The 11,329-nt window shown below is 42.2% G+C and overlaps 1 protein-coding gene across 1 annotated transcript in view; it reads left to right on the top strand.

The window, feature by feature from the left end:
• Nucleotides 1-8,575, top strand: part of LOC121879360 (TBC1 domain family member 1-like) — a 19,402-nt gene extending 10,827 nt beyond the window's left edge. The window contains exon 5 of the mRNA XM_042385960.1: nucleotides 8,542-8,575. The gene's annotated coding sequence lies outside the window, so the exon portion shown is untranslated. The remainder of the gene's footprint in view (nucleotides 1-8,541) is intronic.
• Nucleotides 8,576-11,329: the final 2,754 nt, after the last annotated feature.

Raw genomic sequence — 11,329 nt, 5'->3', positions numbered from 1 at the left:
TCCTGATAGGTCAACTGTGAGGCTTGTAGCAGTGTTAATGATTCCTTCTGTGGTTGAGGCTTGTAGCAGTGTGGTAATGTAAGAGTTCCTTCCTGATAGGTCAACTGTGAGGCTTGTAGCAGTGTGTGGAGTAATGTAAGAGTTCCCTTCCTGATAGGTCAACTGTGAGGCTTGTAGCAGTGTGTGAGTAATGTAGGTTCCTTCCTGATAGGTTAACTGTGAGCAGCAGTGTGTCGAGTAATGTAAGAGTTCCCTTCCTGATAGGTTAACTGTGAGGCTTGTAGCAGTGTGTCGAGTAATGTAAGAGTTCCCTTCCTGATAGGTCAACTGTGAGGCTTGTAGCAGTGTGTCGAGTAATGTAAGAGTTCCCTTCCTGATAGGTCAACTGTGAGGCTTGTAGCAGTGTGTCGAGTAATGTAAGAGTTCCCTTCCTGATAGGTCAACTGTGAGGCTTGTAGCAGTGTGTCGAGTAATGTAAGAGTTCCCTTCCTGATAGGTCAACTGTGAGGCTTGTAGCAGTGTGTCGAGGTAATGTAGAGTTCCTCCTGATAGGTCAACTGTGAGGCTTGTAGCAGTGTGTGGAATAATTTTTGTTGGGTTTGTTTGGTTGGTTGTGTGTGGTGGTTTTTGGGTTGGTGGTGTGTGGGTTTTGGTTGTGGTTGTGGTGTGTGGGTTTTGTGGTGGTTGTGTTTGTGGTTTTTGGGTTGTGGGTTGTGTGTGTTTTTGGGTTTGTGTGGGTGTGTGTGGTTTTGTGGTGTTAGTGTGTGGTATGTGAGTTCCCTTCCTGATAGGTTACTGGGTTGTGTTTTTTTGGTTTGTGAGGCTTGTAGCAGTGTGTGAGTAATAAGTTCCCTTCTGATAGGTCAACTGTGAGGCTTGTAGCAGTGTGTGAGTAATGTAAGTTCCCTTCCTGATGAGTCAACTGTGAGGCTTGTAGCAGTGTGTCAGTAATGTAAGTTCCTTCCTGATAGGTCAACTGTGAGGCTTGTAGCAGTGTGTCGAGTAATGTAAGAGTTCCTTCCTGATGGGTAACTGTGAGGCTTGTGCAGTGTGTCGAGTAATGTAAGAGTTCCTTCTGATAGGTTAACTGTGTGGGGCTTGTAGCAGTGTCGAGAATATGTAGAGTTCCCTTCTGATAGGTCAACTGTGAGCTTGTAATGTGAATGTGTAAGAGTTCCTTCTGTTGAGTCACTGGGCTAGCAGTGTGTCGAGTAATGTAAGAGTTCCCTTCCTGATGGGTCAACTGTGAGGCTTGTAGCAGTGTGTCGAGTAATGTAGAGTTCCCTTCCTGATAGGACTGTGAGGCTTGTAGCAGTGTGTGAAATGTCTCAGAGTTCCTTCCTGATAGGTTAACTGTAAGGCTTGTAGCAGTGTAATGAGAATGATATAAGGGATTCCCTTCCTGATGATCAACTTCAGGGAAAACATGGCAGTGGTAATAGAATAATGTAAGAGTTCCCTTCTGATAGGTTAACTGTGGGGCTTGTAGCAGTGTAATAGAATGATATGAGTTCCTTCCTGATGGGTCAACTGTGAGGCTTGTAGCAGTGTGTGGGAAGTAATGTAAGAGTTCCTTCCTGATAGGTCAACTTTGAGGCTTGTACCAGTGTGTCGAGTAATGTAAGAGTTCCTTCCTGATAGGTTAACTGTGAGCTTATAGCAGTGTGTCGATAATGTAAGGGATTCCCTTCTGATAGGTCAACTTCAGGGCTTGTAACGGTATAAAATAATGTAGAAGTTCCCTTTACAATGGGTTAACTGTGAGGAAGCTTGTAGCAGTGTGTGAGAGTAATGTAAAGACTTCCCTTTCACAATGGGTTAACTGTGGGGAAGCTTGTGGCAGTGTAATAAAGTAATGTAAGAGTTCCCCTTCCTGATAGGTTAACTCAGCAGGCTTGTAACCAGTAGTAATAAGTAATGTAAAGGTTCCTTCTGATGGAGTCCTTTGTGAGGCTTGTAGCAGTCAATGTGAAATTAATGCATAAAATTCCCTTCCTGATAGGTCAACTGTGAGGCTTGTAGCAGCAGTGTGTCGATAATGTAAAGAGAGTTCCCTTCTGATAGGTCAACTGTGAGGCTTGTAGCAGTGTGTCGAGTAATGTAGGTTCCTTCCTGATGGGTCAACTGTGAGGGCTTGTAGCAGTGTGTCGAGTAATGTAGGTTCCCTTCCTGAGTAGGTTAACTTCTTGAGGCTTATATGAGTATTAATAGAATGTGTAAGGTTCCCTTCACAATGGAAGGATTAACTGTAGGGAAGCGCTGATGTGTCAAGTAATGTAAGTTCCTTCCTGATAAGTCATTTATAATGAGCTTGTAGCAGTGTGTAAAGTAATATGAGTTCCCTTCCTGATAGGTCAACTGCTGAGGCTTGCTTGGCAGTGTGTCAAAATGTCTGAGTTCCTTCCTGATGGAGTCCCAACTGTGAGGCTTGTAGCAGTGTGTGAGTAATGTAAGAGTTCCCTTCCTGATAGGTCCCAACTGTGAGGCTTGTAGCAGTGTAGCCGAGTAATGTAAGGTTCCCTTCTGATGGGTCAACTGTGAGGCTTGTAGCAGTGTGTGGTAATGTAGAGTTCCCCACTTCCTGATGAATCTCTTGAGGCTGCAGCAGTGTGTCCCGTGTGTAGAGTTCCCTTCTGATAAGGTCAACTGTAGGCTTGTAGCAGTGTGTAAAAGTGTGTAGAGTTCCTTCCTGATAGGTTAACTGTGAGGCTTGTGGCAGTGTGTCGAGTAATGTAAGGTTCCTTCCTGATAGGTCCCAACTGTGAGGCTTGTAACCGGTGTGTGGGAAGTAATATAGAGTTCCTTCTGATAAGGTTCTTATGAGGCATGGCAGTGTCGAGTAATGTAGAGTTCCCTTCCTGATAGGTCAACTGTGAGCTTGTAGCCAGTGTGTAGAGAGTAATGCTTAGAGTTCCCTTCCTGATAGAGTTAACTGTAAGGGCTTGTAGCAGTGTGTCCGAGAGTAATGTAAGAGTTCCCTTCCTGGTAAGTCCTTTCTTGAGGGCTTGCTTAGCAGTGTGTCGAGTAATGTAAGAGTTCCCTTTCCTGATAGGTCAACTCTGAGGCTTGCAGTGTGTCGAGTAAATGTAAGAGTTTCCTTCCTGATAGGTCAACTGTGAGGCTTGGCAGTGTGTCGAGAGTAATGTAGAGTTCCTTCCTGATAGGTCAACTGTGAGGCTTGTATGTCAGGCTGTGTAAGAGTTCCTTCCTGATAGGTCAACTGTGAGGCTTGTAGCAGTGTGTGCGAGTATTATAAGAGTTCCTTCCTGATAGGTCAACTGTAGGGCTTGTAGCAGTCAACTATTAGAGAGTAATGTAGAAGTTCCCTTCCTGATGAGTCAACTGTGAGGCTTGCTTAACATTAATGGGTAATGTAAGAGTTCCTTCCTGATAGGTCAACTGTGAGGCTTGTAGCAGTGTAATAGGAAGTAATGTAAGAGTTCCCTTCCTGATAGGTCAACTGTGAGGCTTGTAGCAGTGTGTCGAGAGTAATGTATAAGGTTTGCTTACAATGGAGTCAACTGTGAGGGCTTGTAGCAGTGTGTCGAGGTAATGTAAGAGTTCCCTTCCTGATAGGTCAACTGTAGGGCTTGTAGCAGTGTGTCGAGTAATGTAGAGTTCCTTCTGATAGGTCAACTGTGAGGCTTGTAGCAGTGTGTCGAGTAATGTAGAGTTCCTTCCTGTTCTGGGTCAACTGTGAGGGCTTGTAGCAGTGTGTGTGATAATGTAAAGAGTTCCTTCCTGATAGGTCAACTGTGAGCCTTAGCAATGTGGCAAGTGTCATGAGTTCCTTTGTTGGTCAACTGTGAAACTGCTAGCAGTGTAAAGTAATGTAAGAGTTCACTTCCTCATAGGTCGCTGCTTGAGGCTTGTAACGATAGTAATAGAGTAATGTAAGAGTTCCCTTCCTGATGAGTCAGCACTGTGAGGCTTGTAGTGTGTCGAGTAATGTAAGGGGATTTCACTTCCTGATGATCTTCTATAGAGCTTGTAACAACATTGTAAAATGTGAGTTCCCTTCCTGATAGGTCAACTGTAGGGCTTGTAGCAGTGTGTCAGTAATGTAAGAGTTCCCTTCCTGATAGGTCAACTGTGGGAGAAACATGGCAGTGTGTCGGTAATATGAAGGTTTCCCTTCCTGGTAAGAGTTCAACTGTGAGGGCTTGTAGCAGTGTGTCAGATAATGCTCAGAGTTCCCTTCTGATAGGTCAACTGTGGGGCCTTAGCAGTGTGTCGGTAATGTAAGAGTTCCCTTCCTCACTGAAGTCTTTCTGTGAGGCTTGTAGCAATGTGTCGAGAGTAATGTAAGAGTTCCCTTCTGATAGGTCAACGCAAGGGCTTGTAGCAGTGTAATAGAAATGTGTAAGTTCCCTTACAATGGTCAACTGTGAGCTTGTAGCAGTGTGTCGAGTAATATGGGGTTCCCTTCCTGATAGGTCAACTGTGAGGCTTGCTTGGCAGTGTGTCGAGAAGTAATATAAGAGTTCCCTTCCTGGTGAGTGAACTGCTTGAGGCTTGTAACAGTGTGTCGAGAGTAATGTGAGTTCCCTTCTGATAGGTCGCTGTGAGGCTTGTAGCAGTGTGTCGAGTAATGTAAGGAGTTCCCTTCCTGATGGAGTTAACTGTGAGGCTTGTGGCAGTGTGTCGATGATGAAGTTCCCTTCTGATAGGTCAACTGTGGGAAGCATGCATGAGAATGTAGCCAGGCTCATCACTGAGTTCCCTTCCTGATAAGGTTACTTTCTGGGAGGCTTGTAGCAGTGTGTCGAGAAGTAATGTAGAGTTCCTTCTGATGGAGTCAACTGTGGGCTTGTAGCAGTGTGGTCGAAATCAATGTAAGAGTTCCCTTCTGATAGGTTAACTGTAGAGGCTTATATGATGTGTAAAATGTCTTAAAGAGTTCCCTTCCTGATGAGTCAACTGTGAGAACCCCCTTGGCAGTGTAGCCGAGTAATGTAAGTTCCTTCCTGATGGAGAATATTTCTTTGGAAGGAAGCATAGCAGTATAATGTGAGAGTTCCCCTTCCTGATGGAGGTCAACTGTGAGGCTTGTGGCAGTGTGTCGAGAGTAATGTAGGTTCCCTTCCTGATAGGTCAACTGTGAGGCTTGTAGCAGTGTGTCGAGAGTAATATAGAGTTCCCCTTCCTAGTTAACTGTGAACTTGTAGCAGTGTGTCAGTAATGTAAGAGTTCCTTCCTGATAGGTTAACTGAGGCTTGTAGCAGTGTGTGTCGAAATGTGTAGAGTTCCTTTAAATGCAGAGTTAACTGTGAGGCTTGTAGCAGTGTGTCGAAATATGAAGTTCCCTTCCTGATGGAGTCAACTGTGAGGCCTTGGCAGTGTGTGAGGTAATGTAAGGTTCCCCTTCCTGATAGAGTTAACTGTAAAGGCTTGTATGTCTCTGGGAAATGTCCATAAAGTTCCTTCTGATAAGTACTTCATGAGGCTTGTAGCAGTGTGTGAAATAATGTAAGAGTTCCTTCTGATAGGTTAACTGTGAGGCTTGTAGCAGTGTGTGAGTAATGTAAAGAGTTCCTTCTGATGGAGTTATGTGAGGCTTGCCCAACATGATACCTGTGAGAATCAATATGGGGATTCCCTTCCTGACAGGTTAACTGTGAGGCTTGTAGCAGTGTGTCAGAGTAATGTGAGTTCCCTTCTGATAGGTTAACTGTTGAGGCTTGTAGCAGTGTGTGTGGGAATGTGTAAAGGTTCCCCTTCCTGATAGGTTAACTGTGAGGCTTGTATGCTAAATGTGTCCGAGTAATGCCAAGGTTCCCTTCCTGATAGAGTCAACTGTGAGGCCCGCAGCAGTGTTATTAAAGTAATGTAAGGTTCCCTTCCTGATGGAGTCAACTGTGAGCTTGTGATGTCAATGGAAATGTGTAAGAGTTCCCTTCTGATGGGTCAACTGTGAGGCTTGTAGCAGTGTGTGAAGTAATGTAAGGTTCCTTCCTGATAGGTCAACTGTGAGGAAGCATAGCAGTGTGTGAGTAATGTAAGAGTTCCCTTCCTGATGAGTCAACTGTGGAAAACACTTGGCAGTGTGTGAAACCAATGTAAGGGATTCCCCGCTTCTGATAGGTCAACTGTGAGGCTTATGGCAATTAATGTCGAGTAATGTGAGAGTTTCCCTTCCTCACTGGGTCAACATGAGGCTTATGTAGTGTGTCAAACAATGTAAGTTCCCCTTCCACAGTAGGTTAACTGTGAGGGCTTGTGGCAGTGTGTCGAGAATGATATGAGTTCCCTTCCTGATAGGTCAACTGTGGGGCTTGTAGCAGTGTAATGAAATGTGTAAGAGTTCCCTTCTGATAGGTCAACTGTGAGGCTTGTGGCAGTGTGTCGAGGTAATGTAGAGTTCCTTCTGATAGGTCAACTGTGAGGCTTATGGCAGTGTGTGGGAATGTTATAAAGTTCCCCTTCCTGATGATGGAGTTAACTGTGGGGCTTGTAGCAGTGTGTGGAAATAATATAGAAATTCTCTATTAGAGTCACCTAGCAAGAACTTATAGTATATAAAACCAGAGTGCTAGCAAAACTTATATAATGTGTAAAAATATATAAATTCTCTAATAGAAGTCACTTTTACTAAAAGGCACCCAATGGTATGGCCGAGTAATATAAGTTTTCCACTTCTGACCAGATTTAACTAATGAGACTTGTAGCAATGTCGGTAATAGCAAGTTCCTTCTGACAGGTCAACTAACAGGCTGCCAGCAGTGTGTGAAATTCTCCTGACCAGGTTACTGTAGGGCTGCAACAGTGGCCAGTAGCCAAGTTCCCACTTCCAGTGGGTCAACCTGTGAGGCTGGCAACAGTGGCCGAGAATGACAGGGTTCCTGTGGATGGGATCAGATGGTGTGGCAGTGTGTGAAATGACAGGTTCCTTGATAGGTCAACAGCAAGACTTGTAGCAGTGACCAATGAGAATGATAGCCAGGTTCCCTTCTGACCAGGTCAACTGTGAGGGCTGTGACAGTGGTGGCCAAGGTGTGTGGGGTTTTCCTTCTGACCCAGGTCTAACTGTGAAACATGGCAGTGTGTGTGCAGAGTTCCCTTCTGTTAGGACCTGGCAAGGGCTGTAACAGTGTGTGGTACTGTGGAGTTCCCCCTTCCTGATAGGTCAATCTGGGCTGTAACAGTAGCCGAAAATAATATAAAATTCTTCTATTGGAATTCTTTCTTGAGAGCTTGTAACAAATATAGGCCCTGGCAAAATTTCTTCAGACAGAGATTACTATAGGCCACTATGTATACTTAAAATATGTAAGAATTTCCCTTCACAGCCAAATTACTAGCAAGGCATGTAGCAATACATAGCCAATATGTAAATTCCCACTTCTAATAAATTGCTGTGAGCATAACAATATATAAAATAACCATAAAATTTCCCTTCTGAGGCTTGTAGCAGTGTATGAAGTAATAAGTTCCCTTCTGATAGGATTAACTGTGAGGCTTGTAGCAGTGTGTGAAGTAATGTAAGTTCCCTTCTGATGAGTCAACTGTAGAGAGCTTGTAGCAGTATGTCAGTATTGTAAGTTCCTTCCTGATAGGTCAACTGGGGCTTGTAGCAGTGTGTCGAGGTAATGTAAGGGTTCCTTCCTGATGGGTAACTGTGAGGCTTGTAGCAGTGTGTCGAGAGTAATGTGAAGTTCCTTCTGATAGGTTAACTGTGTGGGGCTTGTAGCAGTGTCGAGAATGATGTGGAGTTCCCTTCTGATAGGTCAACTGTACAGAAGCAGGTAATGTAGAATGTGTAAGAGTTCCCTTTCTAGTTGAGTCAACTGCTGGAAGCATAGCAGTGTGTCGAGTAATGTAAGGTTCCCTTCCTGATAGGTCAACTGTGAGGCTTGTAGCAGTGTGTCGAGTAATGTCTCAGAGTTCCCTTCCTGATAGGTTAACTGTGAGGCTTGCAGCGTGTCGAGTCACAGGCATAAACCACTGACTCTTAAGACACAAGGCAACAGCTTTAACTACTGTAGCCTTGTGATCACAGTATATCATGGTTAATGGTCTTTATATCATGGTTAATGGTCTTTATATCATGGTTAATGGTCTTTATATCATGGTTAATGGTCTTTATATCATGGTTAATGGTCTTTATATCATGGTTAATGGTCTTTATATCATGGTTAATGGTCTTTATATCATGGTTAATTTTTATATCATGGTTAATGGTCTTTATATCATGGTCTTTTGAAACTCACAGGGAGATCTTTTCTGGTCCATGTACTGTACTTTATATTACAAGGTGGTGTAATGTCTCTTATTCCTGTTGAGACTTGGTAAATTGTGCCTGAATTCAGTAAAGGTTTGTGTTGTTACATAATTTCACTGGGATATATAACATTTGTAGAGTTTGTTGTAGTAACTATAGGTAGATACAAAGTTTGTTACTGTTAGGAAAGTGAAGACAATTTGTTATGTTCTGTCATAAGAAGATCTGAAACAAAAGGAATTTGCAAAGATTGTTTAAGAGTTCCTCAACATTTTAGCTCATGAAAGTTCTGCGTTTACTTTTCTTCTGTACACCCTCAGGCCAGATTTCAAGCGGATCAAACTGGAATCTTCTTGAGCAAAGAAAAGTTTGTGACATCTTTCAACCAGTTGTTAAAAAGAGAGGGTCGAGAGAGTGAGAGTGTGGAGAGGGAAGTTGTGGAGAGGGAAGAGGTGAGTCACATGAGAGCTTCAGTTATTCCAGGGCTATAAATCAAGATGGTGGGCTTATACAAAACCCCTTCATGACACCTGTACCTCTTCTGGCCCTCTGGTGGCCTGCAAACATGTCATCTTTTTCACAATGACAGATATATTAACAAGTCACTTATGTTTTGTTGTTACAATAGTTGAAATTGATGAAAATGAAGCCCAGCTAGTTTGGAATCCTGATTGGTCAGTTACGACTAAGTATTTGATTGGTGGTTCCGTGACTGTATTTACAGTATGTTAGTTGTATTTTTAACTCCTTCAGAAATGTATGAATAATTAGACTATCTTTTACATGTGTATGTCTGACCTGCCAGATCCCACCTACAAGTGGTGCCAATAGTGTGGGAACAGAGAAGCCTCACACATCACCCATGACAACACCATCAAAGGTACGGATGGAGGGACTGAGCGACTCTCCGCTAGGCCATAAATCACTGGTCATCGGCCAGTGGCGCAGCGGGAGGAAACTCCATAGGCGAGGTTTTGGCAAGCGTCATGGCTGCCAAACAGAAGATGGTCTCGGCAAAAGTAGAAGATGACTTAAACTCTCACATGTCCCCTAAGAGAAATATGTAAGTTCATTTTAATTTTCTCACCAATTGAACTGCAGTGGTCCCTCGGTTAACGAACTCGGTCGTTCCAGAGGGTCGTTAATTAACTGGAAATTTTGTTAACTGAAACCATTGTTTCAATGGGATATTGGGTAATTGGTTCCAGCCCACAGAAAAGTACTGTATACACAAAGTAAAGCCAAAAACGTATAAAGTCAGAAACACTCCTAAATCACCCTTAAATCACTATACAGTGACCCTCTAGATTAACGAAACTCAATCCGTTCCAGAAGGTCGTTAGATTAACCAAAAAGTTAGATTAACCGAAACCATTGTTTCAATGGGTTTTGGTAGTGGTTCCAGCTCACCGAAAATTTCCTAAATTCAACAAAAATGGTAGAAAAGCTCATTTACTTTGAGGTGTGTGTAGAAGGCTCCTGGACAATGATGATGATGATGATGGGATTTAGAATGGGGGTGGAGAAGGAAAAAAGAGAAGGCATTGGGGTGGAAGAAATCACCCCATGGTGCCATTTCACCCATAAAATTTTGCTCTCTTGGTGTAATTCAAGATTATTTTCTTTAAATCAACACTGCACTGCATTATATATTGTCAATATGTAAAATATATTTCAAAATGACCAATAATTTGCTTGGAAACACAGAAAAAAAGTGCTTAGTTGAAGAGAGTCTCAAGCAAGATGTTCCTCAGTAAAGGAAGACTAACTCCTTTGCTGTTTAGAAGGCTGGATGCGGCATTAAACCTAGTCACTTTACCCTTATGTTCAATAATTGTTAGAATGACTAAAAAATTGAATATTAAACTTTAACATTATTGAATGGTATAAACTTCTTGATATTTACTAAAATAGTAAGAATTTAAGCCCTAGAACCGATTAATGTATTGGCGGACTGATACTAAAGCTGGTTGCGGTCAGTGACTGGAAAACATGTTGAGGTCGGTTCGTAAAACCGTTAACGAATTTTTTTCGTTAACCGAATTGAAGATCATATGAGCAGTTCGTTAATCAAATTCGTTAACCGGCGTTAGATTAACGAGGGTCATGTATACTATGTACCGGGTAGACAATACAGGTATAATATAGTTCACCTTGTATTATATATATGAACAATGCAAATTAAGTGTACAAACCATCCATGAAGGTACAGTACCTATACAGTTTTCAGTGCAGGTATATAGTAGTAAACAGGAAGACAATTGACTCAAGAATGGTATTTCTTTTATGGTGGTTTATATAAGGTTAAAGTTTTAGGTTGGGGTTAAAGTTTTAGGTTGGGGTTAAAGTTTTAGGTTGTGGTTAAAGTTTTGAGTTGTGGTTAAAGTTTTAGGTTGTGGTTAAAGAAGTTGTGAAGGGTTGATTGTGATTTCTTGAGGTTGTGGTTAAAGTTTTAGGTTGTGGTTAAAGTTTTAGTTTGTGGTTAAAGTTTTAGTTTGTGGTTTAAAGTTTTAGATTTGTAGTTAATTCTCTCTTCTCCAGGAAACATTGCACCACCAGCTAAAGTTTCCTCATAGTCACACTATCACAGCTGGGGATGGCCACTCACTCTTACCCACACTTGGTCTACACATTCATGCTCTATATTAGCTGGGGATGGCCACTTACTCCTGCCCTCACTACACATTCAAGCTCTATATTATATTAAAATGGACACAGTATTATGTAAATAGGTGTCTTACTAATATTTCTCTTTGTTAAGGTGTCATATTATGAGTTGGAGTGTTGGTAAGAGCCCATTATGTGAGATATTAATTAATGTGTTGGGTTGTGTGGCAGTCGTGACAGTTGTGATAAGATGGTTGCCAGGTGTTATGGACTATTTGATAGTGGTAGATATTATAGTTGTTAATGTTGTTTAATTGTATATTAATCAGTTAGTTGATGTTACGATTTTTGTGGTTACTTATATATTGATAAAAGAAATTTTGTAGATAAAAGTGTGTGTGTGTCTCAGGAAAGGTTTTGACAAGTGGGAATTTGCTGGTAGAGTGACGTGAGTACAGTATTGTGAAGAAGAACAGTTATACTTGTACCGACATCGTGAGG

This window comes from Homarus americanus, unplaced genomic scaffold, assembly GCF_018991925.1.
Source record: "Homarus americanus isolate GMGI-L3 unplaced genomic scaffold, GMGI_Hamer_2.0 scaffold16894, whole genome shotgun sequence".
Taxonomy (NCBI): domain Eukaryota; kingdom Metazoa; phylum Arthropoda; class Malacostraca; order Decapoda; family Nephropidae; genus Homarus; species Homarus americanus.
The sequence above is the reverse complement of the archived record's forward strand: the minus strand, read 5'-3'. Positions and strand labels throughout refer to the sequence as shown.